At 42.2% G+C, this 11,581-nt stretch overlaps 1 protein-coding gene across 3 annotated transcripts in view; it reads left to right on the top strand.

The window, feature by feature from the left end:
- Positions 1-3,790: 3,790 nt before the first annotated feature.
- The window catches only part of ENTPD4 (ectonucleoside triphosphate diphosphohydrolase 4), a 37,736-nt gene continuing 29,945 nt past the window's right edge, over positions 3,791-11,581 (top strand). For 2 of the 3 annotated variants that reach the window (XM_061425851.1, XM_061425849.1), the window contains exon 1: positions 3,791-3,881. The gene's annotated coding sequence lies outside the window, so the exon portion shown is untranslated. The remainder of the gene's footprint in view (positions 3,882-11,581) is intronic. The other variant, XM_061425850.1, reaches the window with a different exon arrangement.

The following is an 11,581-nucleotide window of genomic DNA, read 5'->3' as shown; positions in this document are numbered from 1 at the left end:
TGAAGTTGTTTGTAATGTTTTCTTATTATTAAAAAAAATTTTTGTAGGATCTGTAAGGATGTTCTTCTAGTCTCCATTTTGATTATTTGTGTTTTCTTTCTTTTTTTCCTGATCAGTCTCACTAGGAGTTTATCAATATTTCTAAAGAACCAAATTGTGGCTTTGCTAATTTTAACCTATTTTTAAAAACTTCTTCCTTTCTTCTACTTGCGTTGGTTTTAATTTTCTTTTCTTATCCTAAATTCTTAAGATGAAACTTAGATAATTGATTTCAAACTTTTTCCCTTTACTAAAATAAGCATTTAAAGCTACAAATATCTCATGAGTACTGCTTTAGCTACATTGCATGAATTTTGATATATTGTATTTCATTTCCACTCTATTTGAAGTTTTTTTTTTTTTTTTAAGTCATTCATTTTTTTTTCCCTTAAATCTTTTTTTGGCTGTGCCTCACAGCATGTGAGATCTTAGTTCCCCTACCAAGGGTGGAACCCAAGCCCTCTGCATTGCAACGTGGATTCTTAACCACTGGACCACCGGGAAAGTCTCTGAAACGTTTTCTAATGCCCTGAGAACTGTGGCAGGCAGAAAGTACTCAGTAAGAGTTGCCTCCTATTAACTTAGTTTTTTGTTTCTCCTATTAATAAGCAAGAATAAGTCCATGGCTCACCTGACAGTTGTGTTTCTCCCTCCTTCAAAACTTCTTTGCTGTATCCATTACCTGAAGCTACTACTTCACAGAGGCCCAGACTTCATCCCTCTTATCATTAATTCCTACTCATCTTGAGGCTGTGAACTCAAACATCATTTCCTCAAAGAAACCATCCCAGATGACCAAAACAGGGCTGGTTCTCTCATATACTGGGTTGAATAGTGTCCCCCAAAAGTTCATGTCAACCCAGAACTTATGAACATGACCTTATTTGGAAATTGGATCTTTGCAGATATAATCATGTTGAGAAGAGAGTATAGGGACTTCCCTGGTGGTCCAGCGGTCCAGACTTTGCCTTCCAATGAAGGGAGTGCGGGTTCCATTTCTGGTCAGGGAGCTAAGATCCCACATTGCTTTGTGGCCAAAAAGCCAAAAGGTAGAAGCAATGTGGTAACAAACCCAATAAAGACTTAAGAAGAAAACAAACGAAGAGACTATATTGGATTGGTTGGGGCAGGGGAGGGGAGAGAGGGGCTAAACCCAATATGATTGCTGTCCTTTTAAGAAGAGAGGAATTTGGAGAGACACACAGGGGAACTTCATGTGACAACAAAGACAGAGATTGGAGTGATGCTTCTACAAACCAAGAAATGCTGAAGACTGTCAGCAACAACCAGAAGCTAAGAAAGCGCAAGGACGGATCATCTCCTATTCTCTTCACAGACAGCATGGCCCTGCCAACACCTTGACTTCAGACTGTGAGCCTCCAAAACTGTGCAAGAATACACTTCTATCATTTTAAGCCACCCAAATTGAGGTAACTTGTTATGATAGTTCTAGGAAACTAGTGTACCATGTTCTATGTTTTCATCCTTTATACTTTCCCTTCCTAGCTCTTATCAGAGTATTGTTGTTTATGAATTATCAAGAAATATTTTTAAATTTTTTATTTTATTTTATTTACTTATTTGGCTGTGTTGGGTTTTAGTTGCAGCCTGTAGAATCTTTGCTGGAGCACATGGGCTGCTCTCTAATTGTGGCATGAGGTCTTAGTTGTCCCCCAGCACATGGGATCTCAGTTTCCTGACCAAGGATCAAACCTGAATCCACTGCATTGGAAGTCCAACCACTGAACCACCAGGGAAGCCCCATCAGTAAGTACTGACGATGTGATGATACTATTCTGGCTTTTAGTAGAGGCCTTCTTCAGAGTCTACTGTAATAAGAACCAGTATCTCAAATTGTAAGGACTTTGAAAGGTACATAATTTCGAGGCGGCCTGGCCCTAAAATCACAGCATGTTCATGACCAGCTACCTCAGCTTCTCAAAACAAATCTTGGGTAGAAGTCACAGAGGTTTCTAATGTGTAATCTGTCCAAACTAGTCATTTTTTAAAATAACAACTGACTGCCATAAAAGGGCACTGAAGTAGGAATCAGAACAACTGGTTTTGTCCCCCCCCCCTGCCTCAGGGCATTTGGGCAGGACATTTAATCTCTTGGGGTTCCAGGTTCCTTAACAGAAAAAGGACGAGGTTTCGTCTAGACTGTAACTATGGCCCCTTTGTTGGAACTTTCTGTGGCTTTATGATTCTAGTATGGAGTAACAACTGAAAGATAGTATTACTTCTAAAGCACAAGCCTCCTTGGTCACTGCTAGCCTTCTTCCATGAACAGTATCTGAATCCAGGGATGAAATGTTACCACAAGATTTACCTAAGCAGGTGCTGGACCAAGGATTCTGCTTAAAATATATAGCTATTAGTTTTGTCTAAGCTTCTTTTACTTGACACAATTAATGAGTAGACGTTTCTAGGACTCTCATTTTAAAAAAATATATTAAAGTGGCTGAAACTCCAATACTTTGGCCACCTGATGCAAAGAGCTGACTCATTAGAAAAGGCCCTGATGCTGGGAAAGATTGAAGGCAGAAGGGGCTGACAGAGGATGAGGTGATTGGATGACATCACCGACTCAATGGGCTTGAGTTTGAGCAAGTTTCAAGAAGAGTCGGACACGACTGAGCGACTTTAGTTTCACTTTTCACTTTCATGCATTGGTGAAGGAAATGGCAACCCACTCCAGTGTTCTTGCCTGGAGAATCCCAGGGACGGGGGAGCCTGGTGGGCTGCCGTCTATGGGGTGGCACAGAGTCGGACACGACTGAAGGGACTTAGCAGCAGCAGCAGCCGCAGGAGATGGTGAAGAATAGGGAAGCCTGGAGTGCTGCAATCCATGGGGTCACAAAAAGTCGGATGCGACTGAGCGACTGAACAATAACAATAATAACAAAGTGGCTAGGCTACCTGGTGGCTTCCTGTCTGGGCAGCAGGGAAACCACTTTTTTTTTTTTTTGTAAGAGGACAAAAGAATAAAAAGCCGCGATTCTCAAGGTTGTCTCCAGCTCTGTGACTTCAAGGCACTGGGTTTTTTGGGGGTTGGGGCTCAAGCTAGAAAGCTAAATAGTGTGTCCTTGACCTAAGTACCAGGTCTTGGGGTCAATGTCAGGAATTAGTGTTGTTCATTTACTTCACTATTTCTTCTCAAAACCATTTCGTGTGTTGAGGGCGCTCTGTTTAACCTAGAATACGCTCTGGTATATGAAACTTCTGGCAACAATGAAATCTTGGTTCTTACTAATTACGTGGACCTTGATTAAGAGAGTCACTGAATGAGTTTGTGCTTCGTTTCTCCGCCTGTAAAACAGAGATAGTTACTGGCAAAATTGTAAAATAAAATGTCAACAGATGAGCAGAAGTGCCCAGTTAAGTTTTCAAGTGCTGTTGTCCATAATAATAAAGAGCACAAAGGAAAGATGAATGTGTCATTAGCACATTGATACTTGCTGAAAACCGAAGGGCTACGATCTGCGGTATCCAAGCCACCGTACGGGTTACTTTTCGTGTTGCCACTTTCACTTTTGACATTCTGTGCTCTCAGCAGACTCCGCTTGGTTCCTTGGATGCCAGTCACCGCGTACAGGCCCCGCCCCCAGGCGTAACCCCGCCCCTCGGCGTGCGCGCTCCCGGCGCTCCCAGTGACGTGACTCGGGTGGCGGAGGAGTGGCGGGCCCGCTACCGGAAAGGAGCGGAGCTCCTGGGAAGCTATCACCACCGGGGAGTCGTGTCGGCTTTGCCGGCACCGCCTCGCCGCGGTGGCCGTGATGCGCTCCACCCGCGAGTCCCCACTCCCGGGAGCCCTGGCCGCCGAGTCGGACGTAGCCGAGCAGGTGAGGCGGCCTTTCTGGCGCGGATGAGGGGGAGGGTGGGCGGCCGAAGTGGGGACCGTTGGAGCCGGGCCCGACGGGGCGGCGAGGCCGCGGACCTGCCGCTCTGCCCCGGGGGCCTTCCCCGCGCCAGTGGCTCCCCACCGCCCGGGCCGCTCGGCAGTCTCCGGGCGCCCGCCGTCAGCGCCCGTGACCCTGGGCTGCAGGTGCTTTCCCCCCAGCCCCTGGCGGGAGAAAGCTGGCTGTCGTGCAGTTGCGCCCGCTCCAGTGACCGCGTTGATTTCCTCTCCGACACGTAGTGGGCGCGGGTTGGCCAGCACTGGGGAGGGACCTGGCTAGGGAGAAGGATGCTGCACTCAGGACCCTGCGGATCTTACCTGCCACCTGGTCATGACATTTACAAGTCAGCATCGTTTTCGCCTTGCTCTGCTTTTTCCACGATTCATGCTTTAGATTTCTCTAATATCTAAATCTAAGTAGCTCCATTGAGAAAAATAGAGCTAATTGGGCGATAAAGTGATGGTAAAACCTGTTTGTCAAACTTGAGTAATGCGTGAACACCTTTAAAAGGTGTTCCCTCATTCTCTGGAGTTTGTCTCAGAACCCGCAGGGCTCCTCAGACCCCAGTTAGAGGAACACCAGTGTGAAGCATTTTCTAAGAACATTTGGCACTAGTAGGAAAGTAAAGAGATGCCTTACAATTAGGAACTTCCATGCTAGAAGATACACTAGGTTATTAAAGAACTCTAAATGAGAAACTTAAATCCCTAGTTTAATGTCATATTGAAGTCTTTAGTGTGTTCTGTTTTGTGTAATGAAAATAATTTTCTAGGCTTGGAGAGGCCGGAGAGAATCATATTCTTTGTGTTATCTTACATTTAATGTTATCATGTCTTGGTATCAGGTCTGTTCATTCTGTTTGACACATTAGGAGAATTACAAAATGGAGCATTAATTTGTCTAAGTAGTTTGTTGATTTTATTGTTCACCTTAATATTGATTTATCACTTGTATTTATTGCATTTTGAATCTATGGTTTACATTCTTCCAACCCTTGTGTATATAGCCTGTATAACCCTTGTATATATAGGAAGAAGAAACAAAAGTTGATTTAGGTATTTATATTCTTTACATTTTTATTCAGCGTGTTTATTCAAAATAGACTACACACAAATACAGAGAAGATTGAGTGTGGGAAAACAGAAGTATTACAAATCAAATCTTGGCAAAGAAAAATATTGACCTGTGCTTTGAGAAAATTGTAATATTGTGAGCAGGACATATGAGTTAGTAGGAAGTGACTTAAGTTAAGGGCCAAGGGAAGAGTGAGAACAGCTTGTGTGGGAGAGGAGCAACCCGCATCACTAGAGTAGAGAGATGTTATCTGGAGCGAGAAGGGAACAGGTTGGTGAAATAAGATGAAGGAACTCTGCTCAATATTCTATACCACCCTAACTGGGAAAAGAATTTGAAAAAAAAAAAAAAAGATAATGTATATGTATAAATGAATTATTTTGTTTTACACCTGAAACTAACACGACATTGTTAATCAGCTATACTCCAATATAAAAAAAAATTTTTTTTTTAAAAGATGAGACTGTTTGATGGATGAAAGGTCTCAGGGATGCCACACAGGGAAGTTGTTTACCCGTAAGCTCTGGAAGAGTCTTGCTGGTCATACTGTGAAGGTAGTGTTTTACAAAGAAGTGTTTCCAAAGAAAGGTGTTCCACATAGAGATCTGTCTTGAGCTAGCGGTGTCTGCTGTGGTCATTTTAGATGCGTGGACTAATTGGCAGGACCTGATGACCGACATAAACTTACAACATACGGATAGTTGGGAATCAAAGTTGAGAACCAGGTAACCCCAATTCATGGTGATACTCCTCTTAGACCTGGGGAATTTGGAAAGGCGTATTAGTTTGTGTCAGAGGTTTGTGAGCCCAAACTTAGACTAAACTAGTTTGTGATAATAGGGAAAGCCCCAGATGTGGCACTGAAACTTGAAGGAAGTCAGAGTTGCAGATCCAGGAAGCTACAGAGGTGATGCAGGGAGGGAAAAGTGTGACCAGAAAAGAGGTCATTTAAAATGGGGACCAGAAGTTTGCAAGTGAATGGTGAGAGGTAAGGAAGAGGTTTGGTTAGGACTTGGTATTGAAAAATAAAATAAAAAATGTAAAATAAATAAGAATAAAATGTAGATCATAAATGCAACTATGTACATTCTTCCCCCCTCCCTTATTTAAAAATATTGGAGTGTAATTGCCCTACGACACTGTGTTGGTTCCAGGTGCACAGCATAGGGAATCCTGCGTATGTACATTTGATAACCCTGTACATTACAAAAAATGTATAAAAAACAGAAGGCGAGTTACCTTCTGTCACCATACAAATTTGTTAACAATATTATTGGCTGAATTGCATATGTAAATTTCATCCCTGTGACTCATTTATTTCGTAACTGGAATTTTTACCTCTTAATCTTCCTCACCTGTTTCTCTCCTCCTGCCCTTCCCTACCCCTCTGGCAACCACCAGTTTGCTCTCTGTATGTTTGTCTCTGTATTTTGTTATGTTTGTTCATTTGTGTTTTAGATTTCACGTATAAGTTGAATGCCCTCCATGTCCATCCATGTTGTCACAAATGACAAGATGTCATTCTTTTTTGTGGCCGAGTAATACTTCACTGTATGTACATACACCATATGTGTTTTATCCATCTGTTGGGCACTTTGCTTCCATATCATGGCTATTGCTGATAATCCAGCTATGAACATAGGTGTGCATATATCTCTTCAAATTAGTATTTTTGTTCTCTATGGAAATATACCCAGAAATGGGATTGCTGGATGATGTGGTAGTTCCAGTATTTTTTGACGAACCTCCATACTGTTTTCCTTAGTGGCTGCACCAATTTACATTCCTCCAACAATGCTCACAGTTCCTCTTTTTTTACATTCTTGCCAACACTTGTTACCATACATTCTACTTAATGAACAAATCAAGTTGTCTTGATGTATTTTCCCCACAACTGAGTGCCACACCGCATCCTTCACTTCAGCCTCTCACTCCCACCGACGCAGTCATTCCTTATAGAATTCTGCCTGTTGATGATCTTTTGATTTTTCCAAGCCCTTTTGTAATCCTTTGCTACTCATATCGTTCTGTTTTGCAGCACTCTTGTGTCAGCATCTTACTCAGAGGTCTAGCTCTTCTGGAGTCTCATTTGTCTGCAATTTTGTTTGCCTGTGATTTCAGTATTTGCTAATATCTGTATCACTGCATCCTGCATTTTTCACCATGGGAGCCATTTCACTTTGCAGTTGACTGGCATTGTTTTCACTGTTTCGCGTAGGACTGTCAGAGAGAGACTGATTGAGAAAGAGTTTGACTCAGGACCTAGTGTACCTCATTCTGTTAAGAAATGTTCAGCTGAGCGGGGCCCCTCAGCTGAAATCGTGCAAGTTAATGCATCTCTTTGGTGATAGGTCTCACACAGCTTAAGCCTTTTAAAATCATGACAATTTTATGTAAGATTGCTGAGTTTGCCTTTCTAAACTGTGGTGCCAAGATTCTTAGCTGCAAATACAACTGGAGTTTACATTTGAAGATCACATTACCATATTGTTGTCTCCTGGGTAATACTAAATAAATATTGTCCTAAATAAACATAATTATTTCAGCAATTTATAAGCTGTCCTATTTTCTGTCTTTAAACACAAATTTTGTAACTTACAAAAATGTCTTTTTATCCTCATGGTCATCACATATTTGAAAAAAAAAAAAAAGTCCTAAGACAAACACCAGATTAAATAACATTTCCTACGTTTGCTGTGGTGCATCCTTATAGTGCATTTCTCTTTTGAAATGTCCTCTCTTTTCTCTTTCCCTCTGTGTGTCAGCACGTTTAATAGTCACATCGTAGTCCATTGCATACATGTGCCATGTTTAATGTAACCCACCCCCGAAAGGCACTTTTGGCACTATCACTTCATGGGAAATAGATGGGGAAACAGTGGAAACAGTGTCAGACTTCATTTTTTGGGGCTCCAAAATCACTGCAGATGGTGACTGCAGCCATGAAATTAAAAGACGCTTACTCCTTGGAAGGAAAGTTATGACCAACCTAGATAGCATATTCAAAAGCAGAGACATGACTTTGCCAACAAAGGTCCGTCTGGTCAAGGCTATGGTTTTTCCTGTGGTCGTGTATGGATGTGAGAGTTGGACTGTGAAGAAGGCTTTGAACTGTGGTGTTGGAGAAGACTCTTGAGAGTCCCTTGGACTGCGAGGAGATCCAACCAGTCCATTCTGAAGGAGATCAGCCCTGAGATTTCTTTGGAGGGAATGATGCTGAAGCTGAAACTCCAGTACTTTGGCTACCTCATGCAAAGAGTTGACTCATTGGAAAAGACTCTGATGCTGGGAGGGATTGGGGGCAGGAGGAGAAGGGGACGACAGAGGATGAGATGGCTGAATGGCATCAGTGACTCAATGGACGTGAGTCTGGGTGAACTCCGGGAGTTGGTGATGGACAGGGAGGCCTGGCGTGCTGCGATTCATGGGGTCGCAAAGAGTCGGACACGACTGAGCGACCGAACTGAACTGAACAGTGTTTTGCTATTCTAAATAATACTATGATGAACATCTTTATATGTGTTTTAGTGAATTTATCTTATTATTTCCTGAAGACAAATTGCTATGATGGGTAGAACAGAGGGTAAGCATGTTTAAAATTTTCACATGTGTTACCTGTTCGCCCCCAGAAGGTGAGTACACATTTAGATTCTCTCCAGGGGTGCTCACAACCTTTTCGCCTCCCACTGGTTAGCACAGTATCATCAGACTTAAATCTTTGCCAACTGATAGTGATAAAACCTTGTTTTTATTTATATTTCTCGAAATACCAGTGAAGTTAGATTCTGTCTGACGTCATTCAGATTTCTTATTCTGTTCATCTCCAATTGTCCTTGGTCATTTTTCTGTTCCAGTGTTTTTCTTTTTTATTTATAAGAAATTTTTTGTATGTAAGGTATATTTACTATGTGTCATGTACGTTGCATGTAATTTCCCCAAGTTTTGTGTGTTTGAGAAAGGCTTATTTTTAATTCTCAGAAGTCTTAAACTCATAAGTAGATGTCTTTTATTTATAGTTTGAGACATTGATGTCACTTGAAGAAAAGTCTTACCTGTTCTGGGATTGGATAAATACTACATTTTCATTTTACATTTTTGTGGATTATTTGATATTTAAATCTTTGAGCCATTGGTATTCTAATGAAAGGTATGCTGTAGTAATCTCACCTTATTCAAATACTAAAAGTAGATATAAAAATACATAAAACATATTTACATTGGCATTTTTTCTCTTTGTGTGTGAACTCTTAAATCACAAATACTGTTTGTCCTAAGTTTAGGGTACATAGTACAATACGGACACCATATCAAAACCCAAACTAATTACAGTGATTTTACCCTGTAGGGGGGTAATAATGCCCCCAGGTAGGCATTATTAATCCTTTTTATTTTATAACATCTTTGTGTGTATGTTTTGTTCCCTCTACTTCATTGTAAATTCTTCAAGGGCTGGGTCCACATCTGATTCATCTTTATGTCTTGTGGTCCCAGCGACCCATGAAACAAGCAGTAGTTGCTCATCACTTGTGTGACAGGCACTGGTCACTGAGGAAACAGAGGGATAAGAGGCTGTTCCTGCCATTGAGGGGCTTACCATGTAATGAGAAAGTGAAGCATAAGCGTAGCATTGTAGCCGACTACTGTATAGAGCCAGTACTCTTAAGGACATGAGGACTAGGGAAGTCCTCCCAGAGGGATCATGCTGAACCCGCAGAATGAGGAGCACATAGGAGCACCAACAGATGGACCAGAGCCAGAGAGCCATTCTACAAATGTAGAGGGATGGGAGTATTCCAGTGACCCTCAGCTCTTGTTTAGTATGGCTAGAGTACAGGGTACTGGTCAGGCTAGTCTGGCTAGTCTGTCAGTCAGGGGATAAGACTAGAAAGATAGACGGGGCCAGAATAAGCCTTCTGATGCGGAGGCTGCGTCTGGCTCTGCAGCATTTGACATGTGGCTCGTGCAGCTGACAGACTGAACTGTTTCCCTCCCTTTTAAATACATTTTATTTCATTCATTAAAAAAAGCATCTATACACAGAAAGATTGTTACATACAACAGTTAGTATTTACCCAGAATATAATTCTTAAATTGAAATAGAGTTGATGTGCAATATTATGTAAGTTTCAGGTGTGCAACACAATGATTCACAATTCTTAAAGATTATGTTCCATTTATAGTAACTGTAAAATACTGGCTATATTCCCTGTGCTGGACAATACGTCCTTGTAGCTTGTCTGTCTTATACATAGTAGTTTGTACCTTTGAATTCCCTACCCTTCTCTTGCCTCTCCCTCCTTTTCCCTCCCCACTGGTAACTACTTAGATTGTTTTCTATATCTGGAACCTGGAGAAATTGAATTTTTAATTTTAATTATTTCACCCACACATGGCAGTGGCTGCTGTAAGGCTAGATCAAGTGGGACCTCCTTTACCATCCTAAAGACAGGACATTTCCCTGAGTGAGAGAGAAAAGTTGGGAGGTTATTATAATTCCTGCTTGTTTTGGAAAGATTATGTGTAAGTTCGTAACCTTTTTGAATCCGAGAACTCTGCAGCTTGACTTCTTGCCGGGCTCTTTCCTAGGGGTTGCCATGCTGGGAATGCAGCCACCAGCCAAGCAGACCTAAATCTGGCTCCTTGTGGGGCTTGCATTCTGGAAGAGGAGACACATGGGCAAGAGAAATGCAAACACACCCACACCCAGTTTGTTAGAAGACTGTGTGGATAGATATATGGATTCACGTGCTTGAATCTCAGCTCTTTTATTTATAATCACTTTTATTAGCAGTGTGACCTCAGGCACACTGCTTAGCCTCTCTGTTCATCTATAAAATACTATGCAAATAATACCTACCTTGGTGATTGATAGATAGGAGGAATAGATGAGTATTTGTAAAGCATTTGAACAGGAGTCTGAAGGGAGTAAAAAAAAAAATAAGCCGTATGGATTATTTATAAGCAGAAGGAGCAGCACATTCAGAGACCCTAAGACCAGACAGCACCTGGCATGGATAAAGACAGTGAGGACGCCAGTGTGGCTGGGGTGGAGTGAGAAAGGGAGAGGATCAGAGCAGTGGCAGGTGGGGGTCCCATCGGACCGGGAGTCAGGGTACAGCCTTTGGCCTTTATTTACATGGGAGGGGAGCCATTGGAGGATTTCCAGCACAAGATTACCAGGCTCCTGGACCTGAGCAGGGACGGTGGCTGTCAGTTTAGGATGAAGAATCTGCCTGAAGCTATTAGTAAGGGATTGGGTAGCTGCTGGGTTGAGACTGCAGGTGAGAGACAGACTAGTTAGGCTGCTGTCCAAATAGGCCAGGTAAAAATAAGAGATAAGAAAGAGACCTCAGGCAAAAGTGACAGGAAAAGGAACAGACTTTAGAGAAACTGAGGTTAAAGAAATGGAAGGACTCGAAGACTCTGACCATCTTCTTGGTCAGCCGGCTTTCCAAATAAAGTCGTATTCCTTGCCTCCAAAAAAAGAGAAAGAAATGGAAGGACTTCGTAAGAAATTGGCTCTGGAGGATGAAGGAGAGGGAGGGGTCAGGCCCAGCTCCTTAGTTTTC

The sequence above is a fragment of the Bos javanicus genome, chromosome 8 (genome assembly GCF_032452875.1).
Source record: "Bos javanicus breed banteng chromosome 8, ARS-OSU_banteng_1.0, whole genome shotgun sequence".
Classification (NCBI taxonomy): domain Eukaryota; kingdom Metazoa; phylum Chordata; class Mammalia; order Artiodactyla; family Bovidae; genus Bos; species Bos javanicus.
Note: the sequence above shows the minus strand (reverse complement) of the source record. Positions and strands in the feature narration are given on the sequence as shown.